The sequence below is a fragment of the Mustelus asterias genome, chromosome 30, assembly GCF_964213995.1.
Source record: "Mustelus asterias chromosome 30, sMusAst1.hap1.1, whole genome shotgun sequence".
Lineage (NCBI taxonomy): Eukaryota > Metazoa > Chordata > Chondrichthyes > Carcharhiniformes > Triakidae > Mustelus > Mustelus asterias.
This window is the reverse complement of record NC_135830.1, coordinates 11,258,445-11,275,332: the sequence shown is the minus strand read 5'-3', so window position 1 is coordinate 11,275,332 and position 16,888 is coordinate 11,258,445. Positions and strand designations below refer to the sequence as shown.

The 16,888-nt window shown below is 45.3% G+C and overlaps 3 protein-coding genes across 4 annotated transcripts in view; 1 reads left to right on the top strand and 2 right to left on the bottom strand.

Moving 5' to 3' along the window:
* LOC144481037 (uncharacterized) overlaps positions 1-16,888 on the bottom strand; it is a 297,288-nt gene that overhangs the window by 270,685 nt on the left and 9,715 nt on the right. Inside the window, exon 3 of one of the 2 annotated variants that reach the window (XR_013495736.1) lies at positions 11,653-12,160. The exons of the other annotated variant lie outside the window; for it this stretch is intronic. The gene's annotated coding sequence lies outside the window, so the exon portion shown is untranslated. Of the gene's footprint in view, positions 1-11,652; positions 12,161-16,888 lie in introns of those variants that run through there. 2 annotated transcript variants of the gene reach the window in all.
* Positions 1-16,888, bottom strand: part of LOC144481041 (uncharacterized) — a 211,559-nt gene that overhangs the window by 186,435 nt on the left and 8,236 nt on the right. The gene's annotated exons all lie outside the window — the stretch shown is intronic.
* The window catches only part of LOC144481057 (uncharacterized), a 128,029-nt gene that overhangs the window by 103,988 nt on the left and 7,153 nt on the right, over positions 1-16,888 (top strand). The gene's annotated exons all lie outside the window — the stretch shown is intronic.

Genomic DNA, 16,888 nt, shown 5'->3' with positions numbered 1-16,888 from the left:
GTGAAAATCCCTGAGTCTTTGTGCCCTGTTTGTGAACAGAACTCCCACTCACCTGATGAAGGAGCAGCACTCCAAAAGCAAGTGGCTTTTGCTGCCAAATAAACTTGTTGGACTTTAACCTGGTGTTGTGAGACTTCTTACCGTGTTTACCCCAGTCCAACGTCAGCATCTCCACATCATAACTGAAGCATTACATCCTCTTTCCTATGTTCAATTTCCCTCGTAATAAAGGATAGCATTCCATTTGTAAAAACATTGATTTATTTAAACGAAGATTTATAAGGTTCACTTGTTTACAATAACCTCCCTAATCATAAATCACACCAGGTTCCAGTGACTTAACCAAATGGCAAGAAAGAACACTTTAAATGGTGAATTCGGGAAGTTTATTAACGATTAAAAATGTAACAAGAGAGAAGGATAAAAAAAGCAAAGAATCTATTAACAGTAAAAGGAGAAAGCTTAACTTGAACAATTGAACAGACTTTTCTCCATCCTTCTCAGACCAGGACAAAAAGTGACCGCTCTGAAAACATGGATAACTTGTAAAATCAACAGCTTTCAACACCTCTCTGAAGGGCACAGTGGTTAGCACTGCCGCCTCACAGCGCCTGGGACCCGGCTTGGGTCACTGTCTGTGCAGAGTCGGCATATTCTCCCCCAGTCTGTGTGGATTTCTCCCACAGACCGAACGACTTGCTGGTTAGGTACATTGAGCATGCTAAATTCTCCCTCAGTTTACCCGAACAGGCGCCAGAGTGAGGTGACTGGGGGCTTTTCAGAGTAACTTCATTGCAGTGTGAATGTGTGACATGAATAAATAAACTTTAAAAAGCCTTAAACTTTTAAAAACTTCGCTCAAATTGGTTTCTTGAATCCCCTTTTTTATACTTTCAAAATGTAGAAAGCCCAGCTCAGCCAATTGTTGGGAATTAGCCAATTGGTCTATAACTTGTCAATAATGAAACTGGTTTGGTTTTTAGCTAGTTACACACATTGTCTGAATTTTAAGACAATTCTTTCTCTCAAACGATATCTCTTAGCTTGGGGTAGCCTGAGTGTCGACCAATAATTGGTTAACATCAGTCATTCAATGTTGAGACATCTTGAACAGGAGACGATTCATTCCCTCCAGTCAAGGTTAAGAAAGTATTAAAGTTTATTTATTAGTGTCACCAGTAGGCTTACGTTAACACTGCAATGAAGTTACTGTGAAAATCCCTTAGTTTCCGCACTCTGGCGTCTGATCGGATACACTGATTGAGAATTTAGCACGGCTAATGCACCTAACCAGCACGTCTTTCGGACTGTGGGAGGAAACTGGAGCACCCGGAGGAAACCCACGCAGACACGGGGAGAACGTGCTGACTCCACATAGTCACGCAAGCCGGGAATCGAGTCCAGGTCACTGGCACTGTGAGGCAGCAGTGCTAACCATTGTGGCACCGTGCCACGCTAACAAGTCTTGTTATCTGTTTTTTTCTATTCTGTTGCTGCCAGAAGGTAACATTTTATAATTCCCACAGAATTTTAAACATTCTTTATATCTTTATAATTCTAAACGTTATAAACTTTTGTGTTCAAATTTACATTTCCAGCCTAACAACTGTATTAATGAATCATTTATTCTTTAATTGTCTCTCAATTCAGGCTGTCCATTTAACTAATCTCCTGCTTTACAATTGTGGGAACTTCATTCCACAAATAAGGTAGTCAAATGTGTTGTTAAAAGCAGGATGTTCTTTATATAAATAAATAACAAAGTTTAAAAATCATTGGCAAACAAAAGGAAACAGGAGCATTGGAACCAGCCTGGACTTGCAGACTGAAACCCCGCCTAAAGCCCGCATTTGCTCTGAAGGGAGAGAGGTTGAGAAGAACACTCTGGAACACTTCTCCTCTCCTTAAATTTCAATCCCCCATCAGGACAGAAATACAACAAAGTAATGTCTTTAACAATACGGAAGTCTGTCAGGAGCTTTGTGGTTTCATTGCGACCTGTACAATACCACTGGTAAATCTTGTAATGGTGTTTCTGGAATGGGAGGTGAAGAGGGAGTTTGAGAATCTGTACATGAACATTCCTCTTCCACTCCCACAGCAGAGTCAACTGGCAAAGGTGGACCCATTTCCTGGTGATCTGTGCTTCCAACCATTTTCAATGCACATTTACAACGACCCCTCAAAGGCCACATTTAGTCTGGACCATGGCCTATCAGGCCACTCCCAAGGATGAAGTGGGAATGTACCCAGTGTGTTGTGCCTGATTCAATCGACAAACAGTTTATTGAGTTATGCCAGCGAGGAGAAGCCACAGGGGCTGACCATGTGCAACTCCACCCAACAAAGAATATCATTAATTCTTATCCAGTTACTCAGCCCATCCCGGCTGGACACAATCCAATCAGAATGGTGATAGATTACATACATTATAGGTTCAATAAAATTAGTATCTGGGCATTATGGAGCTTTGTGATCATCTCATGGACAGGTGCCCCCATCATGATGATGGGAAATGAGCCAGACCAGGTGCTAGACTTGGAAGTTGGTGTGCATTTTGGTGATAGTGACCACAATTCGGTTACGTTCACCTTAGTGATGGAAAGGGATAGGCATGAACCTCGGGCCAGTGGTTTTAGCTGGGGGAAGGGTAATTATGAGGCTATTAGGAGAGAATTAGGAAACATAGGTTGGACTAGGAGATTACAGGGACTGGGAACGTCCGACATGTGGAGTTTTTTCAAGGAGCAGCTACTGCGAGTCTGTGATAGGTATGTCCCTGTCAGGCAAGGAGGAATTGGTAGGGCTAGGGAACCGTGGTGCACCAAAAAAGTTTCTTTGTTGGTTAAAAAGAAAAAGGAGGCTTATGTTCGGATGAGACGTGAGCACTCGGGTAGTGCACTAGAAAGCTTTAGATTGGCTAAGAGGGAGTTGAAGAGCGAGCTTAGAAGGGCTAAAAGGGGACATGAGAAGACTTTGGCGGATAGGGTTAAAGAGAATCCTAAGGCGTTCTATAGGTATGTCAAGAACAGAAGGTTGGTTAGGGCAAGTTTAGGGCCAGTTATAGATGGCAGAGGGAAGTTATGTGTGGAACCGGAGGAGATTGGTGAAGCATTGAACCAATATTTCTCTTCGGTGTTCACGCAAGGGGACATGAATATAGCTGAGGAGGACACTGGGTTGCAAGGGAGTAGAATAGACAGTATTACAGTTGATAAGGAGGATGTGCAGGATATTCTGGAGGGTCTGAAAATAGATAAATCCCCTGGTCCGGATGGGATTTATCCAAGGATTCTCTGGGAGGCAAGAGAAGTGATTGCAGAGCCTCTGGCTCTGATCTTCAGGTCGTCGTTGGCCTCTGGTATAGTACCAGAAGATTGGAGGTTAGCGAATGTTGTCCCATTGTTTAAGAAGGGGAACAGAGACTTCCCCGGGAATTATAGACCGGTGAGTCTCACTTCTGTTGTCGGCAAGATGTTGGAAAAAATTATAAGGGATAGGATTTATAGTTATTTGGAGAGTAATGAATTGATAGGTGATAGTCAGCATGGTTTTGTGGCAGGTAGGTCGTGCCTTACTAACCTTATTGAGTTTTTTGAGAAAGTGACCAAGGAGGTGGATGGGGGCAAGGCAGTGGACGTGGTATATATGGATTTTAGTAAGGCGTTTGATAAGGTTCACCATGGTAGGCTTCTGCAGAAAATGCAGATGTATGGGATTGGGGGTGATCTAGGAAATTGGATCAGGAATTGGCTAGCGGATAGGAAACAGAGGGTGGTGGTTGATAGTAAATATTCATCATGGAGTGCGGTTACAAGTGGTGTACCTCAGGGATCTGTTTTGGGGCCACTGCTGTTTGTAATATTTATTAATGATCTGGATGAGGGTATAGTTGGGTGGATTAGCAAATTTGCTGATGACACCAAAGTCGGTGGTGTGGTAGACAGTGAGGAAGGGTGTCGTAGTTTGCAGGAAGACTTAGACAGGTTGCAAAGTTGGGCCGAGAGGTGGCGGATGGAGTTTAATGCGGAGAAGTGTGAGGTAATTCACTTTGGTAGGAATAACAGATGTGTTGAGTATAGGGCTAACGGGAGGACTTTGAATAGTGTGGAGGAGCAGAGGGATCTAGGTGTATGTGTGCATAGATCCCTGAAAGTTGGGAATCAAGTAGATAAGGTTGTTAAGAAGGCATATGGTGTCTTGGCGTTTATTGGTAGGGGGATTGAATTTAGGAGTCGTAGCGTTATGTTGCAACTGTACACAACTCTGGTGCGGCCGCACTTGGAGTACTGTGTGCAGTTCTGGTCCCCACATTACAGGAAGGATGTGGAGGCTTTGGAGAGGGTGCAGAGGAGGTTTACCAGGATGTTGCCTGGTATGGAGGGGAGATCCTATGAGGAGAGGCTGAGGGATTTGGGATTGTTTTCACTGGAAAGGCGGCGGCTAAGAGGGGATCTTATTGAAACATATAAGATGATTAGAGGTTTAGATAGGGTGGATAGTGATAGCCTTTTTCCTCTGATGGAGAAATCCAGCACGAGGGGGCATGGCTTTAAATTGAGGGGGGGTAGTTATAGAACCGATGTCAGGGGTAGGTTCTTTACCCAGAGGGTGGTGAGGGATTGGAATGCCCTGCCAGCATCAGTAGTAAATGCGCCTAGTTTGGGGGCGTTTAAGAGATCCGTAGATAGGTTCATGGACGAAAAGAAATTGGTTTAGGTTGGAGGGTCACAGTTTTTTTTTTTAACTGGTCGGTGCAACATCGTGGGCCGAAGGGCCTGTTCTGCGCTGTAATGTTCTATGTTCTATGATACTTTCCAGACCCCCCTTGGGGGGGTCTTTCTTGGGCTTTCTTTGTACATAGACTCCCTTAGTTAGAAATGGGGTGGATTAAAAGTTCTCAAATGGACGTCAGCACCCTTCCTTTGTTTTAATCTAATGACCACATGGTCTGGGAACATTTCTATTTAATAATCTCTCTTTTTAAACTCTTTTCTTCAGTATCCAATTCCAGAATTTTCCCTTTCTTTGTGTTACTTGCGTCAGGAATAAATCTTTGGACCTGACAGGAAGTTTAACCCAAGATCAATCCAACACAGGATTGGTCAGAATCATTTCACATGTGTCAAATTTTAAATAACCATTACAAATTAAAACTCTCATTCTCTCATGAGTGAGTTTTATCCGGATTAAAATTCCCACATGTTTAGTAAAATATCCTGGAATCCTATCTCTGGCCAGTAAACATGGCTCCAGGTTCATAACTTCTGAACAAAAAAAGTTTTATTGATCACACTTCCTTTGTTAAAAATCTGTTTGATTTAAATCACAGACAGAAAACCTCAAAGCTTGAAGCATTCAACACACAAATATCATCCATACACAAACAGAGAAACTTAGCATGTGCTTTACAACAACAGTAACCAAAATTAATTACTTAAGCATTCTTGTGATCCTGTTTGTAAACTTCCAAAAACTCAATGCCCCGGCCGATGAAGGCAAGCATGCCGTATGCCTTCTTGATTATCTTCTCCACCTCATTGCCACTTTCAATAACCTGTGCACCTGTACACCCAGATCCCTCTGCCTATGAATACTCTGAAGGGTTCTCCATTTACTGTATATTTCCCATCTGTATTAGACCTTCCAAAATGCATTACCTCACATTTGTCCAGATTAAACTTCATCTGCCATCTCTCCGCCCAAGTCTCCAACTGATCTATATCCTGCTGTATCCTTTGCCAGTCCCCATCGCTATCCGCAATTCCACCAACCTTTGTGTCATCCACAAACTTACCAATCAAACCAGTTACATTTTCCTCCAAATCATTTATATATATTACAAACAGCAAAAGTCCCAGCACTGATCCCTGAGGAATGTCACTTGTCACAGCCCTCCATTCAGAAATGTACCTTTGCACTGCCAACCTCTGTTTTCTTCTGACTCAATATCTCTAAACGTCCTAACACCCTGTCACTCTGTGATCCTTGTGACATTTGAAATCAGGTATTTGCAAAAAGACACAAATAGCATCAGCCCACTGGAGGCTGAGACCAGCCAGTCCAGCACAAAGAAACCCTCTGACCCTTCCCATTGACCAACTGTGAGAATGAACAAAATGCAGTCCTGGATGCAACTGAGAGCAGAAACAATAACAGCAGAATCCAACCCCTGGAATCACTCGTGAACTTGTTGATGTCTCAGCAGCCGGGATGAAACGCTGAAACCCTTCCCACACACAGAGCAGGTGAATGGCCTCTCCCCAGTGTGAACTTGCTCGTGTCTCCGCAGGTCGGATGACCGAGTGAATCCCTTTCCACACTGAGAGCAGGTGAATGGTTTCTCTACAGTGTGAACTCGCTGGTGTGTCTGCAAGTTGGATAACTGAGTGAATCCCTTCCCACATTGAGAGCAGGTGAATGGTCTCTCCCCAGTGTGAACTCGCTGGTGTGACTGCAGGTCGGATAACTGAATGAATCCCTTCCCACAGTGAGAGCAGGTGAATGGTCTCTCCCCAGTGTGAACTCGCTGGTGTGACTGCAGGTCGGATAACTGAATGAATCCCTTCCCACATTGAGAGCAGGTGAATGGTCTCTCCCCGGTGTGGATGCGCCGATGAGCTTCCAGCTCTGATGGGGCTCTGTATCCCTTTCCACAGTCCACACATTTCCATGGTTTCTCCATGGTGCAGGTGTCCTTGCCTCTCTCTTGGGTGGACAATTAGTTGAAACTTCGTCCACACACAGAACAAGATTACAGTCTCTACCCGCTGTGAATGGTGTGATATTTATTCAGACTGTGTAACTGGTTAAAGCTCTTTAGTCAGTGCATTGGAACACTCTCACTCAAGTGTGGCAGTGTGTCGATGCTTTTTCACTCACACTGACATTTCAAATCTTTTCAAATCGACAGACTGGACAATCATTTCTCCTTCTGGATTCAAAGTCCGATGATATTGAGGTCCCAAGGAATATGACTCTGTCAGATCGAGACGTGACGTTTGAGATTTCAGCCTGTGATTCCTTTTTCAATATCCTGTAAAATGAGTTTCCAAAAGTCATCAGTGTCAGTACAGGATAGAAATTCAGAACAGACAATTTCTATGGAACATTCTTTCCTCTCTCATTCCCCAAAAGCTGGAAATCTCCATCCCACACACTCTCTCCCCATTCTCAGCAGGTCTGGCAGCATCTGTATGGAGAGAAAAGAACTGATGTTTCAGAGCTTTGACAAAGGGTCATCTAGACAAGAAACATCAGCTCTTTTCTCTCCTTACAGATGCTGCCAGACCTGCTGAGATTTTCCAGCATTTTCTCTCTTGGTTTCAGATTCCAGCATCCGCAGTAATTTCCTTTTATAAGGCTGCAGATACCTCCTTCCCAAGTAACATGCGTGTGCCCAAGACATCATCACTTGTTTCCCTTATTTCTTTCGCACCCATGGTGCTCTCCGCAGTAAACACAGAGGAGAACTATTCATTAAAAATCTCACCCATCTCCTGTGGCTCCACACACAGATGGCCAGACTGATTTTTAAGGGGATCTATTCTCTCTCTGGCCACCCTTTTACTCTTAATATAGCTATAGAACATCTTGGAATTTTCTTTAATCTTACCTGCCAGATCCATATCATACCTTCATTTTGTCCTCCTGATTTCCCTCTTCAGTATTTTCTTATACTTTTTATAGTCAGAGTGATTCATTTGTCCCCGATTCCTAAACCCAATGTATGCTTCCTTCTTTTACCTGACCAGAGCCTCAATGTCCCTTGTCTGCCAGAGATCCCTAAATTTACCATTCTTTCCCTGCATCTTAACAGGAATATACTGCCCCTGGACTCTTGATATCACACTTTTAAAACCTCCCATTTGCCAGTCATTCCTTTCCCTTCAAACAAATTCACCTAATCGACATCTGCTAGATCCTGCCTAATGCCCACAAAAGTGGCCCTGCTCCAGTTTAGGGCCTTGACCTGTGGACCTGTCCTATCTTTTTCAAGAACTATTTTGAAACTATTGGTGCTCCCAATACTGACACTTCAGTCACTTGCTCCACCTCATTTCTTAACTGTCTAATAGAAAGTGAGTCCAGGAATTGATAATGAAAAATAAGGAGCTGGGAGATGAATTGAACAAGTATTTTGCCTCGGTGTTCACAATAGAGGATACAGTTAAAACTCAGAAACAGCTGGAAATCAGAATTGCAATTAATTAATAATAATGAATAATAAAATACAGTGTAGGAGGAGGCCATTCAGCCCATCGAGCCTGCACCGACAACAATCCCATCCAGGCCCTATCCACATATTTACCTGTTAATTCCCCGATACCAAGTGGCAATTTATCATGGCCAATCTGTCTAACCGGCACATCTTTGGACTGTGGGAGGAAACCGGAACACCCGGAGGAAACCCACACAGACACGGGGAGAATGTAGAAACTCTGCACAGACAGCGACCCGAGGCTGGAATTGAACCCGGGTCCCTGGCGCTGTTAGGCAGCTGCACTAACCACTGTGCCACCGGGCCACATGTCAGTGCCATCGCCCGACTCCAGCCCAGTCTCAGCTCATCTGGAACCCTCACCCATTCCATTGTGACATCACACCCTCACCCATTCCATTGTGACATCACACCCTCACCCATTCCATTGTGACGTCACACTCTCACCCATTCCATTGTGACGTCACACCCTCACCCATTCCATTGTGACATCACACCCTCACCCATTCCATTGTGACGTCACACTCTCACCCATTCCATTGTGACGTCACACTCTCACCCATTCCATTGTGACGTCAGGGCTTCACTCTCCGATCACAATCCCTGCCGGCCTCCCACATGCAGCCTCAATGGCGGCAGTCAGCCCGGGTCTAACACTACAAGCTGCCGCTCCATTTGGTACAAAGCGGGGGAACCGGGAAGTTCATTTCCGGGGTTTGGGTTTGAACAACATGTTTACAAAGCCTCTCCACCCACCCGCCACATTTATCATTCCCCGCGCGCCGCCCTCTACCTCGTATTGATCTCGCTTCCAAGATAAAACCGGCCATCCGTCGCCATTACCCGCACTGCGCATGCTTCAGGTCCCGCCCCTCATTCACTCCGATTGGTTGGAGGACCAGCCGCTCCCGCTCGGTCCTCCAGCCCCGCCCCCTCTTCCTATTGGTCCGGCGCTGCCGTCAATCAGTCCCCGGGCATTGTGATGTGGAGCATGCGCACTGTCATTGCTGTCCTTGGCGCTTGTTTGTCCCGGAGAAGCGGAGTCAGCGTTAGGCGGTGGCTGGGAGGATTTGGAAACACTTTGTGGATCCGCAAACCCTTCAGAATCATTGTCAGCTCCCTGGTTTGCAGCTGCGGGGCTTCTCCCTCCCTCCCTCCCGGGAACAGGCCCAGGTTAACGGCCCCATCCTGGCTCAGCCACTGGAGGATGGTTCACATCAGAGGATGGGGGAGGGGGACAATAAATAAGAGGTTACACTTTGGCCTCAAATCAATGAGGACTCTGATCTCTGGGAAGGAAGGAAACCCTGGGAGGTGGGCGGGGAGGATTCACAATCACCCGCTGGAGGCCCCAACACCCCCAGTAAAAAGCTGCAGCTCCCGGGTTTGCAGCTTTTTCCCGGGAGGGAGTTGGGGAAGCTTTGTGGAGACCATTCCCGGCTGGTTCAGTTCGTGGTTCCTGGAGCTCAGAAACCCTGAGTTAGAATCCTGAACCCCACACTGGGTGGTTGTTTTATTAAATACTTTTATTTATTAATCATCTGTTGAAGAAAATATTAATTTGTTTTGAAAAATCATTTTATAGAATTTGTGAAAATACCCATTAAAACAGCAATTCTCCCAAAGTATTTCATAGAATCCCTACAGTGCTGAAGGAAGTTATTAGGCCAAGTCTGCACCGACAACAATCCCACAAAGGCCCTATTCCAGTAACCCCACATCTGTAACCTGCTAATCCCTCTAACCGACTCATCCCAGGACACTAAGGGGCAATTTAGCATAGCCAATGCACCTAACTGGCACATCTTTGGATGATGGGAGGAAACCGGAGCATCTGGAGAAAACCCACGCAGACATGGGGAAAATGGGCAGACTCCACACGGAGAGTGACCCATATTGGGAATCGAACCCAGGTCCCTGGAGCTGTGAGGCAGCAGTGCTAACCACTGTGCCACCTGCATTGCTGATGAGAATTTTAATTCACTGACTTGGGAATTAATTCTTGGGAATAGTCATTCTGAAAATGACCATTAAAATGTGTTTTAATTTACCACATAATGCCAGATTTCAGTTCACATTTCAAAATTGAATTGAGAATGTCTGGGAGCAAATGGTAAAATGAGGTTTGAGACACCAGCTGCAATTATTTTCTGTGACTGATGATACCTTTGTGCCTGTGCAGGAGGTAATTCCCCTGCTGTTGTGGCACAAATAAAATGGAGCCTTTCCTAGGAACAGGCCCATGTTAATGGTCACCGTGGTGTTTCATTGGTGAGCAGAGCACATGTGCCTATTGTGGTAACAACAGAGTCAGTGGGGCTGCACGTCCCCTGACTTGGAAGGAAAATAATTGACTCCTTGATTGTACTCTCAATCTGCACATGGTCTGGAGGACTGAATCCAGCTGGAGGGAGAGGGAGCTGGGCTCAGAGTGGAGATGGGGCAATGAGTTTGATTTCAGCTCAGGGACAAGAGAGAGTGTGTGGGATGGGGATTACAGCTCAAGATAAATGAGATGGAGAAATGTTTTGTGGAAACTGAAATTGTCAGTTCTGAAGTACTTTTTAAAACTCTTTTTGCAGGGAACTAGAAGAGGATTCACAGACATTCGATTCATCATGACCTGCTTTTGACAGTGATTGCTTATGATTGATTTTGACAGTGGAGGGAGAAATAGTTCCCTGTTTTGTCAGTGGAAGAAAATTTCAAAATTCAATGTGACAGAAAAAGAACTGAGACACACACACACAGCCAAGTGAGAGTGCTCCAGTGAACTGACTGTGAATAGAGCTTTAACCAGTTACACAGCCTGAAAAACACCACACCATTCACAGTGGAGAGAAACCATACACATGGTCTGTATGTGGATGAGGCTTCAACTAATCATCCAACCTGGAGAGACAGAAGGACACCAGCACCATGGACAAACCGTGAAAATGTGAGGATTGTGGTAAAGGATTCAATTATCCATTCCGGTTGGAAACCCATTGACACGGTCACATTGGGGCTGGGAAAATGGAGAAACCATGGAAATGTGATGATTGTGGTAAAGAATTCAATTATCCATACTTGCTGGAAAACCATAGATACAGTCACATTGGAGAGAGGCCATTCATCTGTTCTGTGTGTGGGAAAGGATTCACTACCTCACCCCACCTGCTGTTACACCAGCGAATTCACACTGAGGATGAAAATTCTCCTTTTCTTTGCAGGGAAAGGATCGCTGGGTATAAATGTAAGCTGCTTCTCGCAACTATAACTGAGCCGTATTATGAACTCAACTGATTATCTTCAATTGATTCTGAGTGCAGCTATTGGCACACTCAGGATTGTTCAGCAAGTGCTGCCCAACCTGTAATCACAGTTAACATTGTATTTTTGGTTTTGTGAGTGTGAGCTGCTGAAAAAAATAACGACATATTATGAGAAATCGAGGAACATGCTGTTTTATTCTATCAGCCACTCACTGGGATGTACAGCCTTGTACCCGGCACTGCACTGGCAAAGATATTCATACGCAGTCTTGCTCATTTGTGTGGGAGGCTGAATGCCTTTCTGGTGCTGGCAGCTAATTAGTGGAAAGTATTACTCGTGTAACCACGACATAGTTGCAGAATGAAACAGATTAGTGTTCCCTCTGTATTGTGCAGCCTTGTGATTGTCCTAAAGGCCATCACTTTCAGATCTGAAAAGTGCCTGGGTCAAGGTCAAATTACCCCAGAAAGGGACATTTTCTCTCAAATCTGAAGCAACAGGTGAAGCAAATCATTTCACACTGAATCACATCTTCAACGTTGCGGTAGTTTGTTCAGTTACACACTTGGTGGCCACGTGACTCTGGTTGCAGCATTCCTGAGCCTCATTGGAGGGATTCCTCACATGAGCCGAGTTTGAGGAGAGTATCTCTGGCCTCGAGTGATGCAGTCGCTGAATCTATTCCTGGAAAAAAACACATTTGGAATATTGTGATAATGCTGTCTGAATCCATCAGGACAATTTTGTATTCAAGTGGGGTGGGGGGGTGGCGGGGGGGGGGTTAATGTTCACTGTTTTATATTCGGGTCTGGGGGGGATAATGTTCACTGTTTTATATTCGGGTCTGGGGGGGATAATGTTCACTGTTTTATATTCGGGTCTTGGGGGGGATAATGTTCATTGTTTTATATTTGGGTCTGGGGCAATAATGTTGCTTTATATTTGGGTCTGGGGGATAATGTTCACTGTTTTATATTCGGGTCTGGGGATGAATGTTCACTGTTTTATATTCAGTTCTGGAGGGAGAATGTTCACCGCTTTATATTTGGGTCTGGGGGATAATGTTCACTGTCTGGGGTTTGTTAGATAGCGATGAGGACCATCAGAGGATTCAGCAGGATATAGATCAGTTGGAGACTTGGGCGGAGAGATGGCAGATGGAGTTTAATCCGGACAAATGTGAGGTAATGCATTTTGGAAGGTCTAATACAGATAGGAAATATGCAGTAAATGGCAGAACCCATAGGAGTATTGATAGGCAAAGGGATCTGGGTGTACAGGTACACAGGTCACTGAAAGTGGAAATACAGGTGGAGAAGGTCATCAAGAAGACATACGACATGCTTGCCTTCATCGGCCAGGGTATTGAGTTTAAAAATTGGCAAGTCATGTTGCAGATTTATAGAACCTTAGTTAGGCCGCACTTAGAATATAGTGTTTAATTCTGGTCGCCACACTTCCAGAAGGATGTGGAGGCTTTGCAGAGGGTACAGAAAAGATTGACCAGGATGTTGCCTGGTATGGAGGACATTAGCTATGAGGAGAGGTTGGAAAAACTTGGTTTGTTCTCACTGGAGCGACGGAGGTTGAGGGGAGACCTGATAGAAGTCTACAAGATTATGAGAGGCATGGACAGAGTGGATAGTCAGAAGCTTTTTCCCAGAGTGGAAGTGTCAATTACTCAGGGGAATAGGTTTAAGGTGCGAGGGGTAAAGTTTAAAAGAGATGTACGAGGCAGACTTTTTACACAGAGAGTGGTGGGTGCCTGGAACTCATTGCTGGGGGAGGTAGTGGAAGCAGATACGGTAGTGACTTTTAAGGGGCGTCTTGAAAAGTACATGAATGAGATGGGAATAGAGGGATAGGGTCCCCAGAAGGGTAGGGGGTTTTAGTTCAGTCGGGCAGTATGGTCGGTGCAGGCTTGGAGGGCCGAAGGGTCTGTTCCTGTGCTGTAATTTTCTTTGTTCTTCGTACACAGGCTAATTTATTTTTCTAGGGGTGAGTGTGCCTGAAAGGTATGCAACTGGAAAACATTTTCCATTCACCTGCTGCATAGCTGCAGTATATAGATAGTGTTCTCACTCTGCCAGCAGGGCTGTGGGTTTAATTGGATAGATCTTAAAGACAGCCCGACTGGGCAGGATGAGCCAAATGGTTTCCATCTGTGATGTATCATTCTATAAAACAGAATATTCAGCATCGGGAGAAAGAAAGTGAAAGAAACCTGTCTCTGTGGGATTTAGCCAACCAGTGTAAGTACCTTCAGGGGAGCAGAGAGGGAAACTAGTGGGAAAACGTTTAAAAACTCGGGGTATTCCCACAGGAGAGCACTGGTTTAAATCAATTTTAGAAGTAGAGAATATCAGCGCACAAATTCCGAGGAATGCATTTTTAAAAATTGATTGATCTTAATTGCACAAGATAATATTCTATTATCGTCTTTGACAATGACGTCGTTAATTCCCAGGTGCCCCTGCGGGTTTGAAAGTGTCCTATTCATTCCACAGGAGCCTAATGCGCAGGCGCAGTGTTATATCTGGAGCGTGCGCAGTGTCACTTTGCTCGGAGTCTTGCGAGTCCGGGAGTTGGCACGTTTTTCTGCGGGTGAGTCGGTGGGGTTGCGGGAGAAATGGAGCCGGGAGTCGGGGTAGGGAGGGAGCTATGGCTTCCAAACATCCGCTGTAGGCTGCAAGACCCGAATAAGACCCTGCAGGTCCCGGGTTTACAGCTCCCAGGCTTTTATCCCGGGAACAGGCCCCAGTTGTCGGCCGCCATCTTGTTTCAGCGGAGACGGAGGGCGCATGCGCTGCTGTCTGACGGGTATAATGGGCGTGGTTTCAGGGGCAGGTTCAGAACCTCTGTCTTCAGAGGGACAATAGGTGGCAGGGCGCATGCGCAGCTATCCAAGAACATCGGAATAAGAATTCGGAACAGGAGCCCGTCATTCGGCCCATCGAGCCTGCTGCATCATTCAATAAGATCATGTCTACTTTGCTCCCCCACCCCGTCCATACCCTTGACTTTCTTGTGGATCAAAACCTCAGCTTTGAATATATTCAATGACCTGCCTCCAATCCTCACTGGTGAAGACAGAGTTCCAAAGATCAACAACCCGCTGAGAGAAAAGATCTCTCTTCATCTTAAATTTGAGATCCTTTATTTTTACTTGATTTCCACACCAGAGGAAACATCCTCTCAGCATCTACCTTGTCAAGCACCTTATATCATATGAATCATAGAATCCCTACAGTGCAGAAGGAGGCCATTCGGCCCATCGAGTCTGTACCGATCACAATCCCACCCAGGCCCCATCCCCACAACCCCATGCATTTACCCTGCTAATCCCCCTGACACTAGGGTCAATTTAGCATGGCCAATCCACCTAACCCGCACATCTTTGGACTGTGGGAGGAAACCAGAGCACCCGGAGGAAACCCATGCAGACATGGGGAGAATGTGCAAACTCCACACAGACAGTGACCCAAGGCCGGAATTGAACCTGGGACCCTGGCACTGTGAGGCAGCAGTGCTAGCCACCGTGTCGCCCTTAAATTCCCAGATGTTTCATTAAGATTACTTCTCAGTCTTCAAAACTCCAAAGAGTACAGGTCCAAGCTGCTCAACCTGAAAGCTAAAACTCCTCATTTCAGGAATCAACCAACTGGATCTTCCCTGAACTGCCTCCACTGCAATTTTGTCCCAGCTAAAGTAATTCTGTGCCAGGTTAAAGGAGGAGTGAATGTTTTGAATTTCTGTCCTGGACAGATGCTGATGGATTTTGGAAACTCCTTTTACAGGGGGTTAGAAGGGAAAGATTTACACACAGCAAAGTCAGACCAAAAGAAATGTTTGTCTGTCTTGAATTTCTAACCTTGAATTACACCGATAACTTTCCTCATTTACAGGGACAAGATTTGAAGATTGCAACATTTTTCCTGGACACCAATCTCTCTGAGATCTTTTCAGCTGCAGCAGATTTTAAAATGTGAAAACAGTGAAATTGTTTTGAGGTGAGTGTTAGTGAGCATTAATTTAAATTCAGAGCATGCTCTGATTCATTGGATCTCGGGCTATTATGACTCCTTCACCATGGATGGGGAGGTAATGGTACAGCGATAGTGTCATTGGATTAATAATACAGGGATCCAGGGCAATGCACTGTGAACGCTGGGTTCGAATCTCACGTTGGCAAATGTTGAAATTTGAATTCAGTAAAAATCTAGAATTAGAAGTCCATTGATGACAATTGTTGTAAAAATCCATCTGATTTAAGAATGTCCTTTAAAGAAGGAAATTACCACATCCCCCAGCAATGCAAACCACTCAGTTCAAGGGCAATGAGTTATGGGCAATAGATGCTGACGCAGCCAACACATAGAGTCATAGAGCAATACAGCACGGAAACAGGCCCTTGGGCCCAACTGATCCATGCCAACCATGGTGCCCTCCCAGCTTGTCCCAATTGCCCATGTTTGGCTCATATCCCTCTCATCCTTTCCAATTCATGTACATAAGAACATAAGAAATAGGAGCAGGAGTAGGCCATCTAGCCCCTCGAGCCTGCCCCGCCATTCAATAAGATCATGGCTGATCTGAAGTGGATCAGCTCCACGTACCCGCCTGATCCCCATAACCCCTAATTCCCTTACCGATCAGGAGTCCATCTATCCATGATTTAAACATATTCAACGAGGTATCCACCACTTCAGTGGGCAGAGAATTCCAGAGATTCACCACCCTCTGAGAGAAGAAGTTCCTCCTCAACTCTGTCCTAAACTGACCCCCCTTTATTTTGAGGCTGTGCCCTCTAGTTCTAGTTTCCTTTCTAAGTGGAAAGAATCTCTCCATCTCTACCCTATCCAGCCCCTTCATTATCTTATAGGTCTCAATAAGATCCCCCCTCAGCCTTCTAAATTCCAACGAATATCAACCCAATCTGCTCAGTCTCTCCTCATAATCAACACCCCTCATCTCTAGTATCATCCTGGTGAACCTTCTCTGCACTCCCTCCAAGGCCAATATATCCTTCCACGAATAAGGGGACCAATACTGCACACAGTATTCCAGCTGTGGCCTCACCAATGCCCTGTACAGATGCAGCAAGACATCTCTGCTTTTATATTCTATCCCCCTCGCGATATAGGCCAACATCCCATTTGCCTTCTTGATCACCTGTTGCACCTGCAGACTGGGTCTTTGGGTCTCATGCACAAGGACCCCCAGGTCCCTCTGCACAGCAGCATGTTGTAATTTCTTTCCATTTAGATAATAATCCAATTTGCTATTATTTCTTCCAAAGTGAATAACCTCCCATTTGTTAACATTATACTCCATCTGCCAGATCCTCGCCCACTCACTCAGCCTGTCCAAATCTCTCTGCAGACCTTCTACGCCCTCCAAATGATTCACTTT